The sequence below is a fragment of the Lepisosteus platostomus genome, chromosome 22 (assembly GCF_059453375.1).
Source record: "Lepisosteus platostomus isolate fLepPlt1 chromosome 22, fLepPlt1.hap1, whole genome shotgun sequence".
NCBI classification, from domain to species: Eukaryota; Metazoa; Chordata; class Actinopteri; order Semionotiformes; family Lepisosteidae; genus Lepisosteus; species Lepisosteus platostomus.
The window spans coordinates 1,096,979-1,110,000 of record NC_142632.1 but is presented as its reverse complement, the minus strand read 5'-3'; the positions used below and the strand labels follow the sequence as shown (position 1 = coordinate 1,110,000).

The 13,022-nt window shown below is 48.6% G+C and overlaps 2 non-coding genes across 2 annotated transcripts; both read right to left on the bottom strand.

Annotated features, from left to right (window-relative positions):
• Nucleotides 1–6,292: 6,292 nt before the first annotated feature.
• trnag-gcc (transfer RNA glycine (anticodon GCC)) lies at nucleotides 6,293–6,363 on the bottom strand. Its single transcript has one exon. It is a non-coding gene; the product is annotated as a tRNA-Gly (tRNA).
• A 957-nt stretch (nucleotides 6,364–7,320) lies between these two features.
• On the bottom strand, nucleotides 7,321–7,402 carry trnas-cga (transfer RNA serine (anticodon CGA)). The gene has a single exon. It is a non-coding gene; the product is annotated as a tRNA-Ser (tRNA).
• Between the last annotated feature and the right edge of the window lie 5,620 nt (nucleotides 7,403–13,022).

The following is a 13,022-nucleotide window of genomic DNA, read 5'->3' as shown; positions in this document are numbered from 1 at the left end:
ACCCCGACTGATGGGTAAAGCGGAGCACTAACACCAGAGGGACACCCCCGGCGTCTCTTTTTGAGAGACGCCCTGGGGTTTCCTAATGGCCAAGGAGGGTCGGGACCTCGGTTTGACGCCTCCCCCGAAGGACGGCGCCTGTTTGTGCAGCAGAGTGTCGCCATCAGGAGGCTGGGGCGTAAGAGAGCCACACAGCCCGCAGGGTGAGCGCTCCCTACTGGTCCCAGTCACACCTCTTGCAGGAGCAGCAGCAACCGGAGCTTTTCCGGGGTGGAATCTCCCATCCGGGTGCCGGCCAGGCTCACACCTGCTGGGCTGCCCCGGGGGTGAGCCCAGTCGAGAGTCGCAGGGCCAGATCTAGTCACCGGGGAGAAACGATACAAGTGAAGGATTGCTCGGCTCTCGGCACTTGAAAAGACCGACAAATGTCTCGTTCCCGCCGGAGCTGAATGTACCCGCATGTGTGGTGTCGTCTTCTTCCCCCGCCCCGCTGTGTTTGCTGTATTGTCTCTGAAGCCGCCCCCCCCGAGACGAGACGGGCTGTTCCTGTGCCCCAATTAACACTTTACAGGTGCCATTCCCCGGCATTGTGGCCATTGTCGGTGCTCACACGCGATAAGATAAGGCGGAGGAGAGCGGGGCATGCCCAGCGGCAGACATTCAAGGAGGGGGCAGTGCGAGGTGAGGTGAGGTGCGACACGCCGGAGCCCCGACGCAGCTAATGCGGAGCACTTGTTGGACTGGCATCGAAAGGACGTGTGCGCACGGAGCGAGCCTTCCCTGCGGCTCGCTCCGTACCCTAAAGGTACCAAAAGTCCACTAGTATAAGCATTAAGTCACTGTCACCCCTGTTACAATGTGATTGCTACATATCTTCATTTCTTTGGTTTTTATCCAGTGTGTTGAAGTATTTCACAACACTACCTGTAGCCCGTCTGGAAATAAATCCTCATTCTGATTATTGACCTGGGCATGTACCAATAAATCACTGAGCATATATATATATCACTGTGTTGAAGCTAGAGACCTTTATGTAATATTATGATGCTAAAATGTCATTTTCACATATATTAATGTAATAAATGATTGCTTATGCTTTATAAACAAATCTAATTAAAATAAAAGCTTACGTTTTGTATTTATCTTGTACCATAGAACATGATTTTCTTTGTATTTCAAGCCCATAAAGTGTCCAAATGACGCACTACATGATATAAGGAAGATTATCACATGCATATCGGTATTATCTTTCTTATGAAAATGCATTCCTTTCATTACCTTTTACTTTTTAAAATGAACTCAAATTGTGTATAATGTAATAATTTAAGTAGAATAGATTCTAATAATATAATGATCCAGTGTGTTGCACTACTTCACTGCTTCACTGCTCTATGCCGTCTGGAAATAAATCCTCAGACTGCTTACTGCCCTGGGCTTGTACCAATAAATTACAGGAGCACATCTATATATCACTGCGTTGAAGCAGGAGACACACAATCACTACAAACACATCCTAAATACAGTGTTCCAGAACCTTTGACCTCATCCAGAACGTATCATTTCTTGAAAGGGATTGCTGTCCGAATGCACATCTGAATCCCAAACAGAATCTCTAGTAAAATACGATCATTTGTGAAACAGGTAAATGACCGTCTCAGGGGCCCATTCCTCATTCTCAAGACACATGTATGCAGTACGTACACCATGCATTGAGCAATAGGGATTAAAGACACCACAGGTAAGGTTAGAAGTCATTCTGACTATATTCTAAAATATTGGACTCATATTCTTATGATGGCAGTCACTTATGATAGTGACAGAGACGCTGTGTTGCAAAAGGGCGCTGTCTTTAGGATGAAATGTAAAACAGAGGTCACAGCGAGCTGAAAAACACGTTTTGAAAAGTGTGCTTTTCCTGCCCCAGAAGTTAAATGGGGGTGACCAAAGTTGCCCAAACGTGTTTATTTCTGCTGAAAAACCCGTTTTGACAACTTCTGCACAGTGGGCTTAAGGGCTGACTCAGTGGGCTCTAATGAGCCAGGCAGTTACATTGGGATTCCAAGGTTTGAAAAAACACGTTTATTTCGAGCTGAAAAACAAGTTTTGAAAAGTGTGCTTTTCCTGCCCCAGAAGTTAATTGGGGGTGACCAAAGTTGCCCAAACATGTTTATTTCTCTGTCACTATGCTGGGGCATTGGGACCCGCACAGACCTCAGGGTGAATGCCCCCCCGCCGGCACCATTAACACCGCTTCCAGCTGGAAGCTTTGTTTTTCCCTGTAGCTCACCCTTATCCGGGTACTGACCTGGCTCACACCTGCTTAGCTTCAGTGGGTTTTCAGTTGCGAGTTGCAAGGGGATGCAAGTGATGGAGCCGCTCGCTGCAAAAGCCACTGCATTGGCCGGGAATCGAACCCGAGCCTCCCGCGTGGCAGGCGAGAAATCTACCACTGAACCACCAATGCTCAGTGCCTGGGCCTTCAAAAAAGACGCTTTTTTGGTGCTTTGTGCAAAACGCGTCGACATCTGCAAAATGCCATTCGCGGACACTAAAGAACTTATTTCCAAGGCAGCGGGTACAAGCGATTGGGCGTTTTAAAACCACCAGGAACAGCAAAGAGGCGCGCTTCTTTGCTTGTGCCGAAACACACCGACTGAAGGCGGACAACGTAGTCGGCAGGATTGGAACCTGTGCGGGGACACCCCAATGGATTTCTAGTCCATCGCCTTAACCACTCAGCCACGACTACAGCAAGCCCCACCGCCGCTGCGTTCTTGCTACAATCTTACCTGGATCGCGAGGCGCCGGCGGAAGCCTATTTCAAAGTCGTTCTCCCTTTCAAAAAAACATTTCCAAAATACAAGCCTTGCAGACAGACACGCCTCAGAGGACTTAAGGGTGGCTTCATGTCGGAATGATAAAGTCTCCCCGTCCGGACATGAAAATGCCACTTTGTTACACACAAAAAAAGAATCAACAACAGAGAAATGCCCACAAGCATTTGAAAAGCCGCACCACGTCGCACTTGAAATAGCTCTTACATTAGTGGTAGACGCAGGAATCGCCTTTTTATTTACGCTCTTACCAACGCGATGGAAAGCAAAACAAAGCAAAGCAGAGCAAAACAAAACGAACAAACGAAAACCCTCACGTCCCGCACTTGCATATAACGCCGTTACGAGCCCAAGCGGTATTGTACGTCATCCTAGCACTGCACCCCGGGGCGTACGGTATATGGGAACGAGCACACGCCACGAATCGTCTCGAATCACTCCCTACAGCTGTAAGGCACCTTGAAGCGTTTACCCCCAACATTCTTCTTTGCGCATCTGTGAAAGGTAAACTCTTGAGCAAACTCAGAACCAGCTCTAAGGAAACTAATCCGATTAGACGTTACTTTGACTCATCTTTTTAAGCTCAGTGCTGGATTGCTCAAACTCCAGCTAGGGTTAGGGTTAGCATTCCCACGCTACTTAGACACTTTGTTTACGCTCAGTGCTGGATTTTGGGAACTTCAGGACGAGTGGGAATTTTCTCCTATCTGTCAATTCTGTATTGTTTTGGAGACTCTTGGCTGCCTATGTTGTACAGTGCAGCGTGAAGGAAACATTTTCCAAAACTGTCAGCTCAAAAGTTGTAAGAAAACCTCTCCAGCTGCTTTAACTCTTCATTTTCGTCATTTAATGTGACACTCGATGTACAGTGCCTTGCGAAAGTATTCGGCCCCCTTGAACTTTTCAACCTTTTGCCACATTTCAGGCTTCAAACATAAAGATATAAATTTTTTATTTTATGTGAAGAATCACCAACAAGTGGGACACAATTGTGAAGTGGAACGAAATCTATTGGATTTTTGAAACTTTTTTAACTAATAAAAAAATGAAAAGTGGGGCGTGCAAAATTATTCGGCCCCCTTGCGTTAATACTTTGTAGAGCCACCTTTTGCTGCGATTACAGCTGCAAGTCGCTTGGGGTATGTCTCTATCAGTTTTGCACATCGAGAGACTGAAATTCTTGCCCATTCTTCCTTGCAAAACAGCTCGAGCTCAGTGAGGTTGGATGGAGAGCGTTTGTGAACAGCAGTTTTCAGCTCTTTCCACAGATTCTCGATTGGATTCAGGTCTGGACTTTGACTTGGCCATTCAAACACCTGGATACGTTTATTTGTGAACCATTCCTTTGTAGATTTTGCTGTATGTTTGGGATCATTGTCTTGTTGGAAGATAAATCTCCGTCCCAGTTTCAGGTCTTTTGCAGACTCCAACAGGTTTTCATCCAGAATGGTCCTGTATTTGGCTGCATCCATCTTCCCCTCAATTTTAACCATCTTCCCTGTCCCTGCTGAAGAAAAGCAGGCCCAAACCATGATGCTGCCACCACCATGTTTGACAGTGGGGATGGTGTGTTGAGGGTGATGAGCTGTGTTGCTTTTACGCCAAACATATCGTTTTGCATTGTGGGCAAAAAGTTCGATTTTGGTTTCATCTGACCAGAGCACCTTCTTCCACATGTTTGGGGTGTCTCCCAGGTGGCTTGTGGCAAACTTTAGACGAGACTTTTTATGGATATCTTTGAGAAATGGCTTTCTTCTTGCCACTCTTCCATAAAGGCCAGATTTGTGCAGTGTAAGACTGATTGTTGTCCTATGGACAGACTCTCCCACCTCAGCTGTAGTTCTCTGCAGTTCATCCAGAGTGATCATGGGCCTCTTGGCTGCATCTCTGATCAGTCTTCTCCTTGTCTGAGCTGAAAGTTTAGAGGGACGGCCAGGTCTTGGTAGATTTGCAGTGGTCTGATACTCCTTCCATTTCAAGATGATCGCTTGCACAGTGCTCCTTGGGATGTTTGAAGCTTGGGAAATCTTTTTGTATCCAAATCCGGCTTTAAACTTCTCCACAACAGTATTACGGACCTGCCTGGTGTGTTCCTTGGTCTTCATGATGCTCTCTGCGCTTTCAACAGAACCTTGAGACTATCACAGAGCAGGTGCATTTATACAGAGACTTGATTACACACAGGTGGATTCTATTTATCACCATCAGTCATTTAGGACAACATTGGATCATTCAGAGATCCTCGCTGAACTTCTGGAGTGAGTTTGCTGCACTGAAAGTAAAGGGGCCGAATAATTTTGCACGCCCCACTTTTCATTTTTTTATTAGTTAAAAAAGTTTCAAAAATCCAATAGATTTCGTTCCACTTCACAATTGTGTCCCACTTGTTGGTGATTCTTCACATAAAATAAAAAATTTATATCTTTATGTTTGAAGCCTGAAATGTGGCAAAAGGTTGAAAAGTTCAAGGGGGCCGAATACTTTCGCAAGGCACTGTATAACTGGAGCCTCACATATGCAAATGGTGAGGCTCCAGTTCGACACCCAGTTCGACACCACTTTACAGTATATGACAAAAGCATGGCAGACTGTGCCGGACCGGCAGATAAGTTCCGCTTATTTTTACCATATTAAACATTGGAAATCCTCCCACTTGCATTTGTGACACTTGATTTTGGCTCCACCTAAGACACTCTTAAATCTTCAAACACTTTTCTCTTCTCCTGCAACACTCTTGTCTGTCAGCACTATGTGGCAGCGTTGCATGACAACCCCTCTCACCACGGAAAGGAACCTAACAGCTTCGGTAAGAGAGAAGAAAAGGACCTGGCCCGTACGAGGCTCAAACCCATGACCTTGGCGTTATTAGCACCACGCTCTAACCAACTGAGCTAACCAGCCTCATAACAGTGCTCCTCTCTGTGCTGCAAGAAATCGAACTCAGGGAATTTCTTTTGTCCTCCTTTGAATAGAAAGCCGTGTAATTCAGTGTACGGGCTTTCTCGCGCAGTTTCATGGTTCTTGTAACCCAAATCCTACACTGGCCTGAAGTGCCCCCCCATTTCACAGCATTTTTCAGCTGATTTAAAATGTACCTAAAGGAGAAGCATTATTGAAGACCATCAATTACCAAGAGCTTTTGTCAAAGGTTTTGGTGGTCATTTTGAATGACCACAGAGCGCTGTGACCTCGGTTTTACATCTCATCCAAAAGACAGCGCCCTTTTACAACACAGCATCTCCATCACTATACTGGGGCATTGGGACCCACACAGACCTCAGGGTGAGCGCCCCCCCGCCGGCACCATTAACACCGCTTCCAGCTGGAAGCTTTGTTTTTCCCTGTAGCTCACCCTCATCCGGGTACTGACCTGGCTCACACCTGCTTAGCTTCAGTGGGTTTTCAGTTGCGAGTTGCAAGGGGATGCAAGTGATGGAGACGCTCGCTGCAAAAGCCACTGCATTGGCCGGGAATCGAACCCGACCCTCCCGCGTGGCAGGCGAGAATTCTACCACTGAACCACCAATGCTCAGTGCCTGGGCCTTCAAAAAAGACGCTTTTTTGGTGCTCTGTGCAAAACGCGTCGACATCTGCTTCCAGCTGCAAAATGCCATTCGCGGACGCTGAAGAACTTATTTCCAAGGCAGCGGGTACAAGCGATTGGGCGTTTTAAAACCACCAGGAACACCAAACAGGCGCGCTTCTTTGCTTGCGCCGAAACACAACGACAGGAGGTGGACAACGTAGTCGGCAGGATTCGAACCTCTTTCTGTCTATTATATACTAAATATTCTCGTCTGTCTCTTGTTTGTATAGAACTGAATGTCCCTGACAATGTACTGTTAGTTTTAATTGAAGAACGGCATTTGTGTTCAAATATATCAGACAAGTTTACGTAACTGCTCATGCGACACTCAGTTGTAATTAGTCAAGAAATAAAGTCGAACAACAGCTGCGGGTTTGATTCTGAACGTATCAGATTGCAGCACCTTTTACTTCAATTGACAAATGATAGAGATTCGAAGAGAGATCCTTCCGACCAGCAAGCAAACCCACGGCTATTTCGGTTTTATATCTAGGCAACGTTGGTGTCTGCAATAGCATACATGAAAGCGTGATGCAATTTCTGTGGCTACATTTGTTGCACGTCATGCACAGTAAGAGTGTTTCTAACACCAAATAAAAAGTCAACAATTAGCGATCACGCCTTCTCCTCAGTTAACCCACTGAAACCCTTGCTGTTAACAGTTCTTTAATGCGTGCTTTACGAGCACCTACATATTGTGTCGGTTCTTTCAGTTTTATTCTTTAGGTTTTCAAAGGCATAAGTAGAACACCAGAGGTGCGAACGCAAGATGTGTGGTTATCTGAAGAACTCATTTCCATGGCAGCGGGGCCAAGCAATTCAGCGTTTTTATAGTACCAGGAAAGGAGAAGCAGCACTTCGCCTTTGCCGCGCAGGCACAAGGAGACGTGCGGCAGATGCCATAGTCGGCAGGATTCCAAACTGCGCGGGGAGTCCCCAATGGATTTCGAGTCCATCGCCTTAACCACTCGGCCACGACTACAGCGAGTTCGCCATCGCCGCATTCCTCCTTTAATCTAACACGGCGTGCGACGTGGCTGCGGAAACCTTTTCAAAGTCGCTCTCCGTTAAAAAAAATAAATACCTTTGACAAAATACGTGCCGGCAGACAGACACGCCTCAGAGGGTTTAAGGCTGGCTTCACGTTCAAATGATAAAGTCTCCCCGTCCGGATGTCAAAATGCAGCTGAAAAGTATTGCATGTTCATGTGTATTGCATGTGAAAGTATTGCATAATTGTGTCTGAAAATGAGCAATGGGCACCTGAGAGACTCATTTGCCTGTTTCACAAATGATCATATTTGACTAGAGATTCTGTTTGGGATTCAGTTGTGCATTCTGACAGCAATCCCTTTCAAAAAATGATACATTCTGGATGAGGTCAAAGGTGCAGGAACACTGTATTTAGGATGTGTTTGCACTTATTCTGTGTCTCTAGCTTCAACACAGTGATATATATATATATATGCTCAGTGATTTTTTGGTACATGCCCAGGGCAATAATCATTATGAGGATTTATTTCCAGATGTGCTAGGGGTAGTGTTGTGAAATACTTCAACACACTGGATTGCAGGTTTAGACCCCCTGCACTCTTACTCCTTAAAAACCTGAAGCGTCTGGTGTCTCGCCGACGTCGAAAACCCCCCTCAGGCTGTACTCATACTCGGCTAACTGCTGTGGAACCCTGCGTGAGCAGCCGCTGCGCCACGGTGACGGCTGGCGACCCACGGATGCCCCACTATCGGCCGGCTCCAGCCCCGGCTGGTCCTCTAGAGCCTCCCCACACGGCTCCTCCTCCCGGGTCGGTAGGGGGCCAGGCGGTCTCGGTGCAGGACCACCACTCTCCCCCGTGTTTGCAACCGGACATGGTAGCAGACCTCGCCCACCACCCAGAGTACCTCAGCGGGCCCCTCCCACGACGGCGCCAGCTTAGGGCTGAGGCATTTGCGGCGGCACGGGTTGTACACCCAAACCGAGTCCCCGGGCTGGAAGGCAGGCCCCCTGCAGTGCAGGTCGTAGTGCCGCTTCTACCGGACCCCCGCCTGTGTCAAGTGGGTCCGTGCAAAGCTGTGCACCTGCTGCATCCGCTGCCGCAGGTCCCACTCGTAGTCCGGTCCAGCCAGCGGTGCCGACCCGTCTCCGGGCAGCGGGCCGTAGACCAGGTCCACCGGGGTTCACATTTCCCGGCCCAGCATGAGCGAGGCCGGGGTGCACCCGGTGGATTCCTGGACCGCGGTCCGATACGCCCAGAGCGCAAGGGGGAGGTGGCGGTCCCAGTCCCGTTGGTGCCGGGACACCAGGGTGGCCAGCTGGGTGGTGAGGGTACGATTAAACCGCTCCACCAACCCGTTGCTCTGGGGATGCAGCGGTGTGGTCCGCGTCTTGTGATCCCCAGGCGCTGGCACACTCTGGCGAAGACCTGGGACTCGACGTTACGCCCCTGGTCACTATGTAACTCCTCCGGCACCCCCAGCCTGGCAAACATCCCCTCCAGCAGTGCATCGGCCACCATGGGGGCACTCTAGTCCGGTAGGGCGAAGGCCTCCAGCCACTTCATAAAATAATCCATGGCCACCAAGACGTAGAGGTTCCCGGCCTCGGTGCGCAGAAACGGGCCCAAAACGTCCACCCACACCCGCTCCATAGGAGCCCCCGCCTGGTGTTGTTGGAGGGGGGCCCGAGACCGCTCGGGGGGACCCTTCTGCGCCACGCACACTGCACACGTTCGGCAGTACCGCTCCACGTCCCGGTGGCAAAGACCCCAATAAAAATGGCCTCGGAGGCGCTGCAGGGTATTTTTACCGCCGAAGTGCCCCACGCCCGGCTGGCCATGCACTGCTCGGAGCACCGCCCCGCGGAGCGACCAAGGCAACATCAGCTGCCACCGTACCTCGCCACTGGAGGGTACCCGCCACCCCCGGCACAGCACCCCGTCCTTTACCTCCAAGGCCTCCCACAGGATGCACAGGGCCTTGACAGACTTTGGGTGTGGGGCGAGCTTCTCTCGCTTAGGCCGCACTCCGGCTACCACTCCCAGCATGCCAAGCGGTACTACGAGTGCCTGGGGGCGCTTCCTCCTCACCACCAGGCGAGGGCGTTACAATACATAGAATATGCATGTAAAATGAACAGATCTTATCGAGAGGGTTATCAGAATACAAAAGGTATATATTCAGTCAGTTACAAAGTGTTACACATATCAAGAGGACATACGTTCAGTATATCATTCATTTAGACCATTTCATAAATGAACCTGGTTATAACTTCTACATTAGATACTGAAAACAAGTACATAACTCTTAGGAATTAAATTGATATCAACTGGTTGGGATAACAATTGAATTCTCGAGCAGTAATGCAGTGAAGTTGAATACTCATCCAATCTCTGGGGATTCAGATCTCCTGCGGGCACAAAGAAGCAGTTGCAGGCTTGTTGTTGTCCAATCCACGCTCTCTGTCTAGGTGCCAGGCTGTGCTGTGCGGGTTGCGACGGTGCGCTGCTGATGCTCACTGACCGGCTAGTTAGTGTTGGCTTTAACTAGCAAAGTTTGTGCACAGGAGAAAAGATGACTGTGGGTCCCAGCAAGTCAAGAAGAAGACCGGTTCGTTCCTGATGAAGAGCTAGTTCTGAATAGTGATTCAACTGTCCACAGTTCCGACCTGTTCACGAGGCCTGCTGCTGGTGCTAACCTCGGGTGGATCCTCTGGTTATTCTCTGGCAACCTCCGCTCTAGACCCTTAGAACAAAGGAAAGTTCTGGCACTCGGACACACTGGCCGTCCCGTGGTTGTCCGGGCTGAGTCTCAGGATGGTCAGGAGGCGCGCTGTGAGAATGTCCTGCCCTTGAGAGCCTTCTGCTCCTGGGCTGTCCTGCCCTGGAATTCTCCTTTGAATTCCCTTTAGAAAACTCCACAGAATTCTCTACTGAATTCCCACTGAATCTCTCAGGCTCTCTGTGTTGCCTGTTTTTACCTGGAGGAACTTCAGCTCGTTGATTGGCTGAAAGTTCCATGGGCATCAGAGTCCCACGTGGGTTACTCGGCCCTACCAGTCCCTGATTGGTTGATCAAGGTGAGATATGAGTCACTTACTCCTGACACTTAGGAATGCAGTCCAGATGTCCATCTGGCACTCCCTAGACAGATAGGCACCAATGGATGACCATTGATCATGATAGCCAGGCTTAGCTAAGTGCATCCCCCTTTGGGAGCTGTCCCTTATCAAGGGAAACCTTAAATCAGCCTGCATGAATAGTTTCTCTGTGGCTGCACCACAGAGATGAACAGAGAGATAAGGCCTAATTTGGGAAAGCTCAGAAACACTTAATTCTTTCTTATTAATAAGCATCGCCGCTACACCGCCCAAAGCACTTCTAAAACAGGAGATTCGCGTTTGGGAATGCGCCCTGCCCTACAAATAAAACAGGTCTACGGGTCTGAAACCTGCTCCACGGAAAACAGCTCTGTTGCACTTTTGATCAAAGGGAGATTCGCTGTTCTTACTTTTTGATGACATAACACCCAAAGGGGCTTCTTTGGAGCTGGATTCCAACCAGCATCCTTAAGTTTCTTGGCAGTATCCTTTACAGTCCTCTGTTCGGTCGACAAGGGACTGAAGGGGGCAGCTTTCCTCACACATACAGTGCAATGTACTGTAGTGTTCCCGTTCATCGAATTCGCAGTTCTGCATCAGACCTCTAACTCGTTTCCTTAGCTTGGATTTAAGCCACGAAGCAGGCTTCTACTGTATAAACGTCTAGGGGAATCACAAACTATTTGAGAGGCCATCATCCCAGGGGGAACTGACAAAGTCTATCCCTAAACACCTAGCGCAGTCTCTCGAGAGACTGTCAAAAATCGCTTTCTCCATTTGCGTTGCAAGTAAGTGAAAACGCGGTCTCAACCCAGAGCCACTTGGCAGCAGCGGCACGTAAATACTGTCACTGCTCGATACCAACGTTAGCCTACTATACCATGTTCAGCCACCGCTAGAAAATGTACGGCTCTAGAACCGGAGCAAACAACAGGATGGCCAACGTCAAACATGGAGAGCGACGAGAAAGGGATTCGAACCAATGCGTGCAGAGCACAATGGATCAGCAGTCCATCTCCTTAACCACTCGGCCACCTCGTCGAGGAAGCTAGGCTGTCCGGACATGGCTTGGCGCACTACAGATGATCTTTTTCTTTTTTTTCCCTCGTACTCGAGGGTCATTTTCCTGTTCCACATGCGATTTCAACATTTTCCTTGGGAGATGTCAAGCCAGCAAGCCACTGCTGTGGTTCAGTGGCCAGTGTGCAGTTCAGTGGCCCTGTTGTACACAGAAAGCACATTGAGCTCCTTGGACATGAAAAGTTCCAGATAAAAGCCATTTGTCATCCTTTCTCTTGGTGTCGATGTTGCTATTGTATGTAAAGGTGGCAACTTGCTCCGCGAGCAGGCGGAGCAAGTTGCAATGCAGATGTGTCTGAGTGGTGACATAGTCTTGCAATGCAGATGTGTCTGAGTGGTGTGTCCAAGTGGCTGCAAAAGGACAGTGCTCCCGGGGCGCCGTGGCTTAGTTGGTTAAAGCACTTGTCTAGTAAACAGGAGACCCTGGGTCTGAATCCCAGTGGTGCCTTTTTGTTCCGTCTTCTCGAACAGAACTGGTCATTATGGACAACCGCCTACGGCTAGACTTAATTAAATGCAAGTATTCATTTCCTGTCTTTAACGCGACTTTTTTTTCTTAAAATGGATGCAACTTGCAAAACATGAAATACAAACCTTGCTAATCAGCGCTAGCGGCTGGCAAAAAGAAAAAGAAGTCAGCAATGTTTTTTTTCTTTAACCTTAACCCTGCTAATGGAGAAGAGTTAAACGGCCGAGTCTAGGCAGCTTAAACGGTGCGCACGTCGGGTACTTTGCTGAAAGGTTGGTAAATCACGCTCAACCCAGTCCTTTATCTTTTAAAGAGGATACAAAATTGAACCTAGTCGCCACATCACATACATCCTGTTCAATGATAAAAAGGTAACATCTATCCTCGCTCCAGAGTAAATCTCACGTTGAGGGCATATTTTTTTTCACTTAAACCGTGAGTCGGGCTCGGCTGCACAGAGGACAGAGCAGAGCAATGAGGTCACGGGGACAGGGGAGTCACACGCTGGCGGTTTGAATACGCGGAAGATCACTGAGGGATCCACAGTATATGGACCCTCTGTGCGCCATCAGTCCGCACTCCGGACTCTGAATCCTTTCCCCGGAGTAAATCTGTTACATTGAAAGAATGCTTCTCGCAGGTTAAAAGAGGGACCCTTGTTAATTGGAGAAATCAATGATTTCGAATGAATTATGTATGCTTTAAAAGACAGCTATACACAGAAAACATGCAGGACACTGGTCATGATGTTTCCCGAGCCGAAACACTCTTTTCAAACTGTCAAAGGTTTGCTTTGCGAACGCTGCAGGACATCGCACAATCTCTTTTGAACGGGGACAAACGATTTCTTAGGGGGCGCAGTAAGTACAGACGTTTAAAAAGCTCCACTCATGCCGACGATGCAGCATGAAGAAGCGCAACCTAACGTTTGACAGACATAAGCCGGGGGCCGCTACGAGC